Genomic DNA, 15,946 nt, shown 5'->3' on the forward strand with positions numbered 1-15,946 from the left:
GGTACGACAACGCTTTAGGGGGAGCGTAAGTGTGAGGGCGCGGGTTAGTGTCAGCGTACGGGTTAGGATTAGGGGACGGGTGAGGGTCAGGCTTCGGGGAAGGGTTAGGGTTAGGGTTCGGGCTAGGGTTAGGGTTAGGGGACGGGGACGGTTTAGGGTCCAGGTGAGGGTACGACAACGCTTTAGGGGGAGCGTACGTGTGAGGGCGTGGGTTAGTGTCAGCGTACGGGTTAGGATTAGGGGACGGGTGAGGGTCAGGCTTCGGGGAAGGGTTAGGGTTAGGGTTCGGGCTAGGGTTAGGGTTAGGGGACGGGGACGGTTTAGGGTCCAGGTGAGGGTACGACAACGCTTTAGGAGGAGCGTACGTGTGAGGGCGCGGGTTAGTGTCAGCGTACGGGTTAGGATTAGGGGACGGGTGAGGGTCAGGCTTCGGGGAAGGGTTAGGGTTAGGGTTCGGGCTAGGGTTAGGGTTAGGGGACGGGGACGGTTTAGGGTCCAGGTGAGGGTACGACAACGCTTTAGGGGGAGCATACGTGTGAGGGCGCGGGTTAGTGTCAGCGTACGGGTTAGGATTAGGGGACGGGTGAGGGTCAGGCTTCGGGGAAGGGTTACGGTTAGGGTTCGGGCTAGGGTTAGGGTTAGGGGACGGGGACGGTTTAAGGTCCAGGTGAGGGAACGACAACGCTTTAGGGGGAGCGTACGTGTGAGGGCGCGGGTTATTGTCAGCGTACGGGTTAGGATTAGGGGACGGGTGAGGGTCAGGCTTCGGGGAAGGGTTAGGGTTAGGGTTCGGGCTAGGGTTAGGGTTAGGGGACGGGGACGGTTTAGGGTCCAGGTGAGGGTACGACAACGCTTTAGGGGGAGCGTACGTGTGAGGGCGCGGGTTAGTGTCAGCGTACGGGTTAGGAATAGGGGACGGGTGAGGGTCAGGCTTCGGGGAAGTGTTAGGGTTAGTGTTCAGGGTAGGGTTAGGGTTAGGGGACGGGGACGGTTTAGGGTCCAGGTGAGGGTACGACAACGCTTTAGGGGGAGCGTACGTGTGAGGGCGCGGGTTAGTGTCAGCGTACGGGTTAGGATTAGGGGACGGGTGAGGGTCAGGCTTCAGGGAAGGGTTAGGGTTAGGGTTCGGGCTAGGGTTAGGGTTAGGGGACGGGGACGGTTTAGGGTCCAGGTGAGGGTACGACAACGCTTTAGGGGGAGCGTACATGTGAGGGCGCGGGTTAGTGTCAGCGTAGGGGTTAGGATTAGCGGACGGGTGAGGGTCAGGCTTCGGGGAAGGGTTAGGGTTAGTGTTCGGGCTAGGGTTAGGGTTAGGGGACGGGGACGGTTTAGGGTCCAGGTGAGGGTACGACAACGCTTTAGGGGGAGCGTACGTGTGAGGGCGCGGGTTAGTGTCAGCGTACGGGTTAGGATTAGGGGACGGGTGAGGGTCAGGCTTCGGGGAAGGGTTAGGGTTAGGGTTCGGGCTAGGGTTAGGGTTACGGGACGGGGACGGTTTAGGGTCCAGGTGAGGGTCCGACAACGCTTTAGGGGGAGCGTACGTGTGAGGGCGCGGGTTAGTGTCAGCGTACGGGTTAGGATTAGGGGACGGGTGAGGGTCAGGCTTCGGGGAAGTGTTAGGGTTAGGGTTCGGGCTAGGGTTAGGGTTAGGGGACGGGGACGGTTTAGGGTCCAGGTGAGGGTACGACAACGCTTTAGGGGGAGCGTACGTGTGAGGGCGCGGGTTAGTGTCAGGGTACGGGTTAGGATTAGCGGACGGGTGAGTGTCAGGCTTCGGGGAAGGGTTAGGGTTAGCGTGCGGGCTAGGGTTAGGGTTAGGGGACGGGGACGGTTTAGGGTCCAGGTGAGGGTACGACAACGCTTTAGGGGGAGCGTACGTGTGAGGGCGCAGGATAGTGTCAGCGTACGGGTTAGGATTAGGGGACGGGTGAGGGTCAGGCTTCGGGGAAGGGTTAGGGTTAGGGTTCGGGCTAGGGTTAGGGTTAGGGGACGGGGACGGTTTAGGGTCCAGGTGAGGGTACGACAACGCTTTAGGGGGAGCGTACGTGTGAGGGCGCGGGTTAGTGTCAGCGTACGGGTTAGGATTAGGGGACGGGTGAGGGTCAGGCTTCGGGGAAGGGTTAGGGTTAGGGTTCGGGCTAGGGTTAGGGTTAGGGGACGGGGACGGTTTAGGGTCCAGGTGAGGGTACGACAACGCTTTAGGGGGAGCGTACGTGTGAGGGCGCGGGTTAGTGTCAGCGTACGGGTTAGGATTAGGGGACGGGTGAGGGTCAGGCTTCGGGGAAGGGTTAGGGTTAGGGTTCGGGCTAGGGTTAGGGTTAGGGGACGGGGACGGTTTAGGGTCCAGGTGAGGGTACGACAACGCTTTAGGGGGAGCGTACGTGTGAGGGCGCGGGTTAGTGTCAGCGTACGGGTTAGGATTAGGGGACGGGTGAGGGTCAGGCTTCGGGGAAGGGTTAGGGTTAGGGTTCGGGCTAGGGTTAGGGTTAGGGGACGGGGACGGTTTAGGGTCCAGGTGAGGGTACGACAACGCTTTAGGGGGAGCGTACGTGTGAGGGCGCGGGTTAGTGTCAGCGTACGGGTTAGGATTAGGGGACGGGTGAGGGTCAGGCTTCGGGGAAGGGTTAGGGTTAGGGTTCGGGATAGGGTTAGGGTTAGGGGACGGGGACGGTTTAGGGTCCAGGTGAGGGTACGACAACGCTTTAGGGGGAGCGTACGTGTGAGGGCGCGGGTTCGTGTCAGCGTACGGGTTAGGATTAGGGGACGGGTGAGGGTCAGGCTTCGGGGAAGGGTTAGGGTTAGGGTGCGGGCTAGGGTTAGGGTTAGGGGACGGGGACGGTTTAGGGTCCAGGTGAGGGTACGACAACGCTTTAGGGGGAGCGTACGTGTGAGGGCGTGGGTTCGTGTCAGCGTACGGGTTAGGATTAGGGGACGGGTGAGTGTCAGGCTTCGGGGAAGGGATAGGGTTAGGGTTCGGGCTAGGGTTAGGGTTAGGGGACGGGGACGGTTTAGGGTCCAGGTGAGGGTACGACAACGCTTTAGGGGGAGCGTACGTGTGAGGGCGCGGGTTAGTGTCAGCGTACGGGTTAGGATTAGGGGACGGGTGAGGGTCAGGCTTCGGGGAAGTGTTAGGGTTAGGGTGCGGGCTAGGGTTAGGGTTAGGGGACGGGGACGGCTTAGGGTCCAGGTGAGGGTACGACAACGCTTTAGGTGGAGCGTACGTGTGAGGGCGCGGGTTCGTGTCAGCGTACGGGTTAGGATTAGGGGACGGGTGAGGGTCAGGCTTCGGGGAAGGGTTAGGGTTAGGGTTCGGGCTAGGGTTAGGGTTAGGGGACTGGGACGGTTTAGGGTCCAGGTGAGGGTACGACAACGCTTTAGGGGGAGCGTACGTGTGAGGGCGCGGGTTAGTGTCAGCGTACGGGTTAGGATTAGCGGACGGGTGAGGGTCAGGCTTCGGGGAAGGGATAGGGTTAGCGTGCGGGCTAGGGTTAGGTTTAGGGGACGGGGACGGTTTAGGGTCCAGGTGAGGTTACGACAACGCTTTAGGGGGAGCGTACGTGTGAGGGCGCGGGTTCGTGTCAGCGTACGGGTTAGGATTAGGGGACGGGTGAGGGTCAGGCTTCGGGGAAGGGTTAGGGTTAGGGTTCGGGCTAGGGTTAGGGTTAGGGGACGGGGACGGTTTAGGGTCCAGGTGAGGGTACGACAACGCTTTAGGGGGAGCGTACGTGTGAGGGCGCGGGTTAGTTTCAGCGTAGGGGTTAGGATTAGCGGACGGGTGAGGGTCAGGCTTCGGGGAAGGGTTAAGGTTAGGGTTCGGGCTAGGGTTAGGGTTAGGGGACGGGGAAGGTTTAGGGTCCAGGTGAGGGTACGACAACGCTTTAGGGGGAGCGTACGTGTGGGGGCGCGGGTTAGTGTCAGCGTACGGGTTAGGATTAGGGGACGTGTGAGGGTCAGGCTTCGGGGAAGTGTTAGGGTTAGGGTTCGGGATAGGGTTAGGGTTACGGGACGGGGACGGTTTAGGGTCCAGGTGAGGGTACGACAACGCTTTAGGGGGAGCGTACGTGTGAGGGCGCGGGTTAGTGTCAGCGTACGGGTTAGGATGAGGGGACGGGTGAGGGTCAGGCTTCGGGGAAGGGTTAGGGTTAGGGTTCGGGCTAGGGTTAGGGTTAGGGGACGGGGACGGTTTACGGTCCAGGTGAGGGTACGACAACGCTTTAGGGGGAGCGTACGTGTGAGGGCGCGGGTTAGTGTCAGCGTACGGGTTAGGATTAGCGGACGGGTGAGGGTCAGGCTTCGGGGAAGGGTTAGGGTTAGCGTGCGGGTTAGGGTTAGGGTTAGGGGACGGGGACGGTTTAGGGTCCAGGTGAGGGTACGACAACGCTTTAGGGGGAGCGTACGTGTGAGGGCGCGGGTTAGTGTCAGCGTACGGGTTAGGATTAGGGGACGGGTGAGGGTCAGGCTTCGGGGAAGGGTTAGGGTTAGGGTTCGGGCTAGGGTTAGGGTTAGGGGACAGGGACGGTTTACGGTCCAGGTGAGGGTCCGACAACGCTTTAGGGGGAGCGTACGTGTGAGGGCGCGGGTTAGTGTCAGCGTACGGGTTAGGATTAGGGGACGGGTGAGGGTCAGGCTTCGGGGAAGTGTTAGGGTTAGGGTTCGGGCTAGGGTTAGGGTTACGGGACGGGGACGGTTTAGGGTCCAGGTGAGGGTACGACAACGCTTTAGGGGGAGCGTACGTGTGAGGGCACGGGTTAGTGTCAGGGTACGGGTTAGGATTAGCGGACGGGTGAGTGTCAGGCTTCGGGGAAGGGTTAGGGTTAGCGTGCGGGCTAGGGTTAGGGTTAGGGGACGGGGACGGTTTAGGGTCCAGGTGAGGGTACGACAACGCTTTAGGGGGAGCGTACGTGTGAGGGCGCGGGATAGTGTCAGCGTACGGGTTAGGATTAGGGGACGGGTGAGGGTCAGGCTTCGGGGAAGGGTTAGGGTTAGGGTTCGGGCTAGGGTTAGGGTTAGGGGACGGGGACGGTTTAGGGTCCAGGTGAGGGTACGACAACGCTTTAGGGGGAGCGTACGTGTGAGGGCGCGGGTTAGTGTCAGCGTACGGGTTAGGATTAGCGGACGGGTGAGGGTCAGGCTTCGGGGAAGGGTTAGGGTTAGGGTTCGGGCTAGGGTTAGGGTTAGGGGACGGGGACGGTTTAGGGTCCAGGTGAGGGTACGACAACGCTTTAGGGGGAGCGTACGTGTGAGGGCGCGGGTTCGTGTCAGCGTACGGGTTAGGATTAGGGGACGGGTGAGGGTCAGGCTTCGGGGAAGGGTTAGGGTTAGGGTGCGGGCTAGGGTTAGGGTTAGGGGACGGGGACGGTTTAGGGTCCAGGTGAGGGTACGACAACGCTTTAGGGGGAGCGTACGTGTGAGGGCGTGGGTTCGTGTCAGCGTACGGGTTAGGATTAGGGGACGGGTGAGGGTCAGGCTTCGGGGAAGGGATAGGGTTAGGGTTCGGGCTAGGGTTAGGGTTAGGGGACGGGGACGGTTTAGGGTCCAGGTGAGGGAACGACAACGCTTTAGGGGGAGCGTACGTGTGAGGGCGCGGGTTAGTGTCAGCGTACGGGTTAGGATTAGCGGACGGGTGAGGGTCAGGCTTCGGGGACGGGATAGGGTTAGCGTGCGGGCTAGGGTTAGGTTTAGGGGACGGGGACGGTTTAGGGTCCAGGTGAGGTTACGACAACGCTTTAGGGGGAGCGTACGTGTGAGGGCGCGGGTTCGTGTCAGCGTACGGGTTAGGATTAGGGGACGGGTGAGGGTCAGGCTTCGGGGAAGGGTTAGGGTTAGGGTTCGGGCTAGGGTTAGGGTTAGGGGACGGGGACGGTTTAGGGTCCAGGTGAGGGTACGACAACGCTTTAGGGGGAGCGTACGTGTGAGGGCGCGGGTTAGTTTCAGCGTAGGGGTTAGGATTAGCGGACGGGTGAGGGTCAGGCTTCGGGGAAGGGTTAAGGTTAGGGTTCGGGCTAGGGTTAGGGTTAGGGGACGGGGAAGGTTTAGGGTCCAGGTGAGGGTACGACAACGCTTTAGGGGGAGCGTACATGTGGGGGCGCGGGTTAGTGTCAGCGTACGGGTTAGGATTAGGGGACGTGTGAGGGTCAGGCTTCGGGGAAGTGTTAGGGTTAGGGTTCGGGATAGGGTTAGGGTTACGGGACGGGGACGGTTTAGGGTCCAGGTGAGGGTACGACAACGCTTTAGGGGGAGCGTACGTGTGAGGGTGCGGGTTAGTGTCAGCGTACGGGTTAGGATGAGGGGACGGGTGAGGGTCAGGCTTCGGGGAAGGGTTAGGGTTAGGGTTCGGGCTAGGGTTAGGGTTAGGGGACGGGGACGGTTTACGGTCCAGGTGAGGGTACGACAACGCTTTAGGGGGAGCGTACGTGTGAGGGCGCGGGTTAGTGTCAGCATACGGGTTAGGATTAGCGGACGGGTGAGGGTCAGGCTTCGGGGAAGGGTTAGGGTTAGCGTGCGGGTTAGGGTTAGGGTTAGGGGACGGGGACGGTTTAGGGTCCAGGTGAGGGTACGACAACGCTTTAGGGGGAGCGTACGTGTGAGGGCGCGGGTTAGTGTCAGCGTACGGGTTAGGATTAGGGGACGGGTGAGGGTCAGGCTTCGGGGAAGGGTTAGGGTTAGGGTTCGGGCTAGGGTTAGGGTTAGGGGACAGGGACGGTTTACGGTCCAGGTGAGGGTCCGACAACGCTTTAGGGGGAGCGTACGTGTGAGGGCGCGGGTTAGTGTCAGCGTACGGGTTAGGATTAGGGGACGGGTGAGGGTCAGGCTTCGGGGAAGGGTTAGGGTTAGGGTTCGGGCTAGGGTTAGGGTTAGGGGACGGGGACGGTTTAGGGTCCAGGTGAGGGTACGACAACGCTTTAGGGGGAGCGTACGTGTGAGGGCGCGGGTTAGTGTCAGGGTACGGGTTAGGATTAGCGGACGGGTGAGTGTCAGGCTTCGGGGAAGGGTTAGGGTTAGCGTGCGGGCTAGGGTTAGGGTTAGGGGACGGGGACGGTTTAGGGTCCAGGTGAGGGTACGACAACGCTTTAGGGGGAGCGTACGTGTGAGGGCGCGGGATAGTGTCAGCGTACGGGTTAGGATTAGGGGACGGGTGAGGGTCAGGCTTCGGGGAAGGGTTAGGGTTAGGGTTCGGGCTAGGGTTAGGGTTAGGGGACGGGGACGGTTTAGGGTCCAGGTGAGGGTACGACAACGCTTTAGGGGGAGCGTACGTGTGAGGGCGCGGGTTAGTGTCAGCGTACGGGTTAGGATTAGGGGACGGGTGAGGGTCAGGCTTCGGGGAAGGGTTAGGGTTAGGGTTCGGGCTAGGGTTAGGGTTAGGGGATGGGGACGGTTTAGGGTCCAGGGAAGGGTACGACAACGCTTTAGGGGGAGCGTACGTGTGAGGGCGCGGGTTAGTGTCAGCGTACGGGTTAGGATTAGGGGACGGGTGAGGGTCAGGCTTCGGGGAAGGGTTAGGGTTAGGGTTCGGGCTAGGGTTAGGGTTAGGGTTAGGGGACGGTTTAGGGTCCAGGTGAGGGTACGACAACGCTTTAGGGGGAGCGTACGTGTGAGGGCGCGGGTTCGTGTCAGCGTACGGGTTAGGATTAGGGGACGGGTGAGGGTCAGGCTTCGGGGAAGTGTTAGGCTTAGGGTTCGGGATAGGGTTAGGGTTACGGGACGGGGACGGTTTAGGGTCCAGGTGAGGGTACGACAACGCTTTAGGGGGAGCGTACGTGTGAGGGCGCGGGTTAGTGTCAGCGTACGGGTTAGGATGAGGGGACGGGTGAGGGTCAGGCTTCGGGGAAGGGTTAGGGTTAGGGTTCGGGCTAGGGTTAGGGTTAGGGGACGGGGACGGTTTACGGTCCAGGTGAGGGTACGACAACGCTTTAGGGGGAGCGTACGTGTGAGGGCGCGGGTTAGTGTCAGCGTACGGGTTAGGATTAGCGGACGGGTGAGGGTCAGGCTTCGGGGAAGGTTTAGGGTTAGCGTGCGGGTTAGGGTTAGGGTTAGGGGACGGGGACGGTTTAGGGTCCAGGTGAGGGTACGACAACGCTTTAGGGGGAGCGTACGTGTGAGGGCGCGGGTTAGTGTCAGCGTACGGGTTAGGATTAGGGGACGGGTGAGGGTCAGGCTTCGGGGAAGGGTTAGGGTTAGGGTTCGGGCTAGGGTTAGGGTTAGGGGACAGGGACGGTTTAGGGTCCAGGTGAGGGTCCGACAACGCTTTAGGGGGAGCGTACGTGTGAGGGCGCGGGTTAGTGTCAGCGTACGGGTTAGGATTAGGGGACGGGTGAGGGTCAGGCTTCGGGGAAGTGTTAGGGTTAGGGTTCGGGCTAGGGTTAGGGTTAGGGGACGGGGACGGTTTAGGGTCCAGGTGAGGGTACGACAACGCTTTAGGGGGAGCGTACGTGTGAGGGCGCGGGTTAGTGTCAGGGTACGGGTTAGGATTAGCGGACGGGTGAGTGTCAGGCTTCGGGGAAGGGTTAGGGTTAGCGTGCGGGCTAGGGTTAGGGTTAGGGGACGGGGACGGTTTAGGGTCCAGGTGAGGGTACGACAATGCTTTAGGGGGAGCGTACGTGTGAGGGCGCGGGATAGTGTCAGCGTACGGGTTAGGATTAGGGGACGGGTGAGGGTCAGGCTTCGGGGAAGGGTTAGGGTTAGGGTTCGGGCTAGGGTTAGGGTTAGGGGACGGGGACGGTTTAGGGTCCAGGTGAGGGTACGACAACGCTTTAGGGGGAGCGTACGTGTGAGGGCGCGGGTTAGTGTCAGCGTACGGGTTAGGATTAGGGGACGGGTGAGGGTCAGGCTTCGGGGAAGGGTTAGGGTTAGGGTTCGGGCTAGGGTTAGGGTTAGGGGACGGGGACGGTTTAGGGTCCAGGTGAGGGTACGACAACGCTTTAGGGGGAGCGTACGTGTGAGGGCGCGGGTTAGTGTCAGCTTACGGGTTAGGATTAGGGGACGGGTGAGGGTCAGGCTTCGGGGAAGGGTTAGGGTTAGGGTTCGGGCTAGGGTTAGGGTTAGGGGATGGGGACGGTTTAGGGTCCAGGTGAGGGTACGACAACGCTTTAGGGGGAGCGTACGTGTGAGGGCGCGGGTTAGTGTCAGCGTACGGGTTAGGATTAGGGGACGGGTGAGGGTCAGGCTTCGGGGAAGGGTTAGGGTTAGGGTTCGGGCTAGGGTTAGGGTTAGGGGACGGGGACGGTTTAGGGTCCAGGTGAGGGTACGACAACGCTTTAGGGGGAGCGTACGTGTGAGGGCGCGGGTTAGTGTCAGCGTACGGGTTAGGATTAGGGGACGGGTGAGGGTCAGGCTTCGGGGAAGGGTTAGGGTTAGGGTTCGGGCTAGGGTTAGGGTTAGGGGACGGGGACTGTTTAAGGTCCAGGTGAGGGTACGACAACGCTTTAGGGGGAGCGTACGTGTGAGGGCGTGGGTTAGTGTCAGCGTACGGGTTAGGATTAGGGGACGGGTGAGGGTCAGGCTTCGGGGAAGGGTTAGGGTTAGGGTTCGGGCTAGGGTTAGGGTTAGGGGACGGGGACGGTTTAGGGTCCAGGTGAGGGTACGACAACGCTTTAGGGGGAGCGTACGTGTGAGGGCGCGGGTTAGTGTCAGCGTACGGGTTAGGATTAGGGGACGGGTGAGGGTCAGGCTTCGGGGAAGTGTTAGGGTTAGGGTTCGGGCTAGGGTTAGGGTTAGGGGACGGGGACGGTTTAGGGTCCAGGTGAGGGTACGACAACGCTTTAGGGGGAGCGTACGTGTGAGGGCGCGGGTTCGTGTCAGCGTACGGGTTAGGATTAGGGGACGGGTGAGGGTCAGGCTTCAGGGAAGTGTTAGGGTTAGGGTTCGGGCTAGGGTTAGGGTTAGGGGACGGGGACGGTTTAGGGTCCAGGTGAGGGTACGACAACGCTTTAGGGGGAGCGTACATGTGAGGGCGCGGGTTAGTGTCAGCGTAGGGGTTAGGATTAGCGGACGGGTGAGGGTCAGGCTTCGGGGAAGGGTTAGGGTTAGTGTTCGGGCTAGGGTTAGGGTTAGGGGACGGGGACGGTTTAGGGTCCAGGTGAGGGTACGACAACGCTTTAGGGGGAGCGTACGTGTGAGGGCGCGGGTTAGTGTCAGCGTACGGGTTAGGATTAGGGGACGGGTGAGGGTCAGGCTTCGGGGAAGGGTTAGGGTTAGGGTTCGGGCTAGGGTTAGGGTTACGGGACGGGGACGGTTTAGGGTCCAGGTGAGGGTCCGACAACGCTTTAGGGGGAGCGTACGTGTGAGGGCGCGGGTTAGTGTCAGCGTACGGGTTAGGATTAGGGGACGGGTGAGGGTCAGGCTTCGGGGAAGTGTTAGGGTTAGGGTTCGGGCTAGGGTTAGGGTTAGGGGACGGGGACGGTTTAGGGTCCAGGTGAGGGTACGACAACGCTTTAGGGGGAGCGTACGTGTGAGGGCGCGGGTTAGTGTCAGGGTACGGGTTAGGATTAGCGGACGGGTGAGTGTCAGGCTTCGGGGAAGGGTTAGGGTTAGCGTGCGGGCTAGGGTTAGGGTTAGGGGACGGGGACGGTTTAGGGTCCAGGTGAGGGTACGACAACGCTTTAGGGGGAGCGTACGTGTGAGGGCGCGGGATAGTGTCAGCGTACGGGTTAGGATTAGGGGACGGGTGAGGGTCAGGCTTCGGGGAAGGGTTAGGGTTAGGGTTCGGGCTAGGGTTAGGGTTAGGGGACGGGGACGGTTTAGGGTCCAGGTGAGGGTACGACAACGCTTTAGGGGGAGCGTACGTGTGAGGGCGCGGGTTAGTGTCAGCGTACGGGTTAGGATTAGGGGACGGGTGAGGGTCAGGCTTCGGGGAAGGGTTAGGGTTAGGGTTCGGGCTAGGGTTAGGGTTAGGGGACGGGGACGGTTTAGGGTCCAGGTGAGGGTACGACAACGCTTTAGGGGGAGCGTACGTGTGAGGGCGCGGGTTAGTGTCAGCGTACGGGTTAGGATTAGGGGACGGGTGAGGGTCAGGCTTCGGGGAAGGGTTAGGGTTAGGGTTCGGGCTAGGGTTAGGGTTAGGGGATGGGGACGGTTTAGGGTCCAGGTGAGGGTACGACAACGCTTTAGGGGGAGCGTACGTGTGAGGGCGCGGGTTAGTGTCAGCGTACGGGTTAGGATTAGGGGACGGGTGAGGGTCAGGCTTCGGGGAAGGGTTAGGGTTAGGGTTCGGGCTAGGGTTAGGTTTAGGGGACGGGGACGGTTTAGGGTCCAGGTGAGGGTACGACAACGCTTTAGGGGGAGCGTACGTGTGAGGGCGCGGGTTAGTGTCAGCGTACGGGTTAGGATTAGGGGACGGGTGAGGGTCAGGCTTCGGGGAAGGGTTAGGGTTAGGGTTCGGGCTAGGGTTAGGGTTAGGGGACGGGGACGGTTTAGGGTCCAGGTGAGGGTACGACAACGCTTTAGGGGGAGCGTACGTGTGAGGGCGCGGGTTAGTGTCAGCGTACGGGTTAGGATTAGGGGACGGGTGAGGGTCAGGCTTCGGGGAAGGGTTAGGGTTAGGGTTCGGGCTAGGGTTAGGGTTACGGGACGGGGACGGTTTAGGGTCCAGGTGAGGGTCCGACAACGCTTTAGGGGGAGCGTACGTGTGAGGGCGCGGGTTAGTGTCAGCGTACGGGTTAGGATTAGGGGACGGGTGAGGGTCAGGCTTCGGGGAAGTGTTAGGGTTAGGGTTCGGGCTAGGGTTAGGGTTAGGGGACGGGGACGGTTTAGGGTCCAGGTGAGGGTACGACAACGCTTTAGGGGGAGCGTACGTGTGAGGGCGCGGGTTAGTGTCAGGGTACGGGTTAGGATTAGCGGACGGGTGAGTGTCAGGCTTCGGGGAAGGGTTAGGGTTAGCGTGCGGGCTAGGGTTAGGGTTAGGGGACGGGGACGGTTTAGGGTCCAGGTGAGGGTACGACAACGCTTTAGGGGGAGCGTACGTGTGAGGGCGCGGGATAGTGTCAGCGTACGGGTTAGGATTAGGGGACGGGTGAGGGTCAGGCTTCGGGGAAGGGTTAGGGTTAGGGTTCGGGCTAGGGTTAGGGTTAGGGGACGGGGACGGTTTAGGGTCCAGGTGAGGGTACGACAACGCTTTAGGGGGAGCGTACGTGTGAGGGCGCGGGTTAGTGTCAGCGTACGGGTTAGGATTAGGGGACGGGTGAGGGTCAGGCTTCGGGGAAGGGTTAGGGTTAGGGTTCGGGCTAGGGTTAGGGTTAGGGGACGGGGACGGTTTAGGGTCCAGGTGAGGGTACGACAACGCTTTAGGGGGAGCGTACGTGTGAGGGCGCGGGTTAGTGTCAGCGTACGGGTTAGGATTAGGGGACGGGTGAGGGTCAGGCTTCGGGGAAGGGTTAGGGTTAGGGTTCGGGCTAGGGTTAGGGTTAGGGGATGGGGACGGTTTAGGGTCCAGGTGAGGGTACGACAACGCTTTAGGGGGAGCGTACGTGTGAGGGCGCGGGTTAGTGTCAGCGTACGGGTTAGGATTAGGGGACGGGTGAGGGTCAGGCTTCGGGGAAGGGTTAGGGTTAGGGTTCGGGCTAGGGTTAGGGTTAGGGGACGGGGACGGTTTAGGGTCCAGGTGAGGGTACGACAACGCTTTAGGGGGAGCGTACGTGTGAGGGCGCGGGTTAGTGTCAGCGTACGGGTTAGGATTAGGGGACGGGTGAGGGTCAGGCTTCGGGGAAGGGTTAGGGTTAGGGTTCGGGCTAGGGTTAGGGTTAGGGGACGGGGACGGTTTAGGGTCCAGGTGAGGGTACGACAACGCTTTAGGGGGAGCGTACGTGTGAGGGCGCGGGTTCGTGTCAGCGTACGGGTTAGGATTAGGGGACGGGTGAGGTTCAGGCTTCGGGGAAGGGTTAGGGTTAGGGTGCGGGCTAGGGTTAGGGTTAGGGGACGGGGACGGTTTAGGGTCCAGGTGAGGGTACGACAACGCTTTAGGGGGAGCGTACGTGTGAGGGCGTGGGTTCGTGTCAGCGTACGGGTTAGGATTAGGGGACGGGTGAGGGTCAGGCTTCGGGGAAGGGATAGGGTTAGGGTTCGGGCTAGGGTTAGGGTTAGGGGACGGGGACGGTTTAGGGTCCAGGTGAGGGTACGACAACGCTTTAGGGGGAGCGTACGTGTGAGGGCGCGGGTTAGTTTCAGCGTAGGGGTTAGGATTAGCGGACGGGTGAGGGTCAGGCTTCGGGGAAGGGTTAAGGTTAGGGTTCGGGCTAGGGTTAGGGTTAGGGGACGGGGAAGGTTTAGGGTCCAGGTGAGGGTACGACAACGCTTTAGGGGGAGCGTACGTGTGGGGGCGCGGGTTAGTGTCAGCGTACGGGTTAGGATTAGGGGACGTGTGAGGGTCAGGCTTCGGGGAAGTGTTAGGTTTAGGGTTCGGGATAGGGTTAGGGTTACGGGACGGGGACGGTTTAGGGTCCAGGTGAGGGTACGACAACGCTTTAGGGGGAGCGTACGTGTGAGGGCGCGGGTTAGTGTCAGCGTACGGGTTAGGATTAGGGGACGGGTGAGGGTCAGGCTTCGGGGAAGGGTTAGGGATAGGGTTCGGGCTAGGATTAGGTTTAGGGGACGGGGACGGTTTAGGGTCCAGGTGAGGGTACGACAACGCTTTAGGGGGAGCGTACGTGTGAGGGCGCGGGTTAGTGTCAGCGTACGGGTTAGGATTAGGGGACGGGTGAGGGTCAGGCTTCGGGGAAGGGTTAGGGTTAGGGTTCGGGCTAGGGTTAGGGTTAGGGGACGGGGACGGTTTAGGGTCCAGGTGAGGGTACGACAACGCTTTAGGGGGAGCGTACGTGTGAGGGCGTGGGTTAGTGTCAGCGTACGGGTTAGGATTAGGGGACGGGTGAGGGTCAGGCTTCGGGGAAGGGTTAGGGTTAGGGTTCGGGCTAGGGTTAGGGTTAGGGGACGGGGACGGTTTAGGGTCCAGGTGAGGGTACGACAACGCTTTAGGGGGAGCGTACGTGTGAGGGCGCGGGTTAGTGTCAGCGTACGGGTTAGGATTAGGGGACGGGTGAGGGTCAGGCTTCGGGGAAGGGTTAGGGTTAGGGTTCGGGCTAGGGTTAGGGTTAGGGGACGGGGACGGTTTAGGGTCAAGGTGAGGGTACGACAACGCTTTAGGGGGAGCGTACGTGTGAGGGCGCGGGTTCGTGTCAGCGAATGGGTTAGGATTAGGGGACGGGTGAGGGTCAGGCTTCGGGGAAGGGATAGGGTTAGCGTGCGGGCTAGGGTTAGGGTTAGGGGACGGGGACGGTTTAGGGTCCAGGTTAGGGTACGACAACGCTTTAGGGGGAGCGTACGTGTGAGGGCGCGGGTTCGTGTCAGCGAACGGGTTAGGATTAGGGGACGTGTGAGGGTCAGGCTTCGGGGAAGGGTTAGGGTTAGGGTTCGGGCTAGGGTTAGGGTTACGGGACGGGGACGGTTTAGGGTCCAGGTGAGGGTACGACAACGCTTTAGGGGGAGCGTACGTGTGAGGGCGCGGGTTAGTGTCAGCGTACGGGTTAGGATTAGGGGACGGGTGAGGGTCAGGCTTCGGGGAAGTGTTAGGGTTAGGGTTCGGGCTAGGGTTAGGGTTAGGGGACGGGGACGGTTTAGGGTCCAGGTGAGGGTACGACAACGCTTTAGGGGAGCGTACGTGTGAGGGCGCGGGTTAGTGTCAGCGTACGGGTTAGGATTAGGGGACGGGTGAGGGTCAGGCTTCGGGGAAGTGTTAGGGTTAGGGTTCGGGCTAGGGTTAGGGTTAGGGGACGGGGACGGTTTAGGGTCCAGGTGAGGGTACGACAACGCTTTAGGGGGAGCGTACGTGTGAGGGCGCGGGTTAGTGTCAGCGTACGGGTTAGGATTAGGGGACGGGTGAGGGTCAGGCTTCGGGGAAGGGTTAGGGTTAGGGTTCGGGCTAGGGTTAGGGTTAGGGGACGGGGACGGTTTAGGGTCCAGGTGAGGGTACGACAACGCTTTAGGGGGAGCGTACGTGTGAGGGCGCGGGTTAGTGTCAGCGTAGGGTTAGGATTAGGGGACGGATGAGGGTCAGGCTTCGGGGAAGGGTTAGGGTTAGGGTTCGGGCTAGGGTTAGGGTTAGGGGACGGGGACGGTTTAGGGTCCAGGTGAGGGTACGACAACGCTTTAGGGGGAGCGTACGTGTGAGGGCGCGGGTTAGTGTCAGCGTACGGGTTAGGATTAGGGGACGGGTGAGGGTCAGGCTTCGGGGAAGGGTTAGGGATAGGGTTCGGGCTAGGATTAGGTTTAGGGGACGGGGACGGTTTAGGGTCCAGGTGAGGGTACGACAACGCTTTAGGGGGAGCGTACGTGTGAGGGCACGGGTTAGTGTCAGCGTACGGGTTAGGATTAGGGGACGGGTGAGGGTCAGGCTTCGGGGAAGGGTTAGGGTTAGGGTTCGGGCTAGGGTTAGGGTTAGGGGACGGGGACGGTTTAGGGTCCAGGTGAGGGTACGACAACGCTTTAGGGGGAGCGTACGTGTGAGGGCGCGGGTTAGTGTCAGCGTACGGGTTAGGATTAGGGGACGGGTGAGGGTCAGGCTTCGGGGAAGGGTTAGGGTTAGGGTTCGGGCTAGGGTTAGGGTTAGGGGACGGGGACGGTTTAGGGTCCAGGTGAGGGTACGACAACGCTTTAGGGGGAGCGTACGTGTGAGGGCGCGGGTTAGTGTCAGCGTACGGGTTAGGATTAGGGGACGGGTGAGGGTCAGGCTTCGGGGAAGGGTTAGGGTTAGGGTTCGGGCTAGGGTTAGGGTTAGGGGACGGGGACGGTTTAGGGTCAAGGTGAGGGTACGACAACGCTTTAGGGGGAGCGTACGTGTGAGGGCGCGGGTTCGTGTCAGCGTACGGTTTAGGATTAGGGGACGGGTGAGGGTCAGGCTTCGGGGAAGGGTTAGGGTTAGGGTTCGGGCTAGGGTTAGGGTTAGGGGACGGGGACGCTTTAG

This window comes from Pseudorca crassidens, chromosome 18 (genome assembly GCF_039906515.1).
Source record: "Pseudorca crassidens isolate mPseCra1 chromosome 18, mPseCra1.hap1, whole genome shotgun sequence".
Lineage (NCBI taxonomy): Eukaryota > Metazoa > Chordata > Mammalia > Artiodactyla > Delphinidae > Pseudorca > Pseudorca crassidens.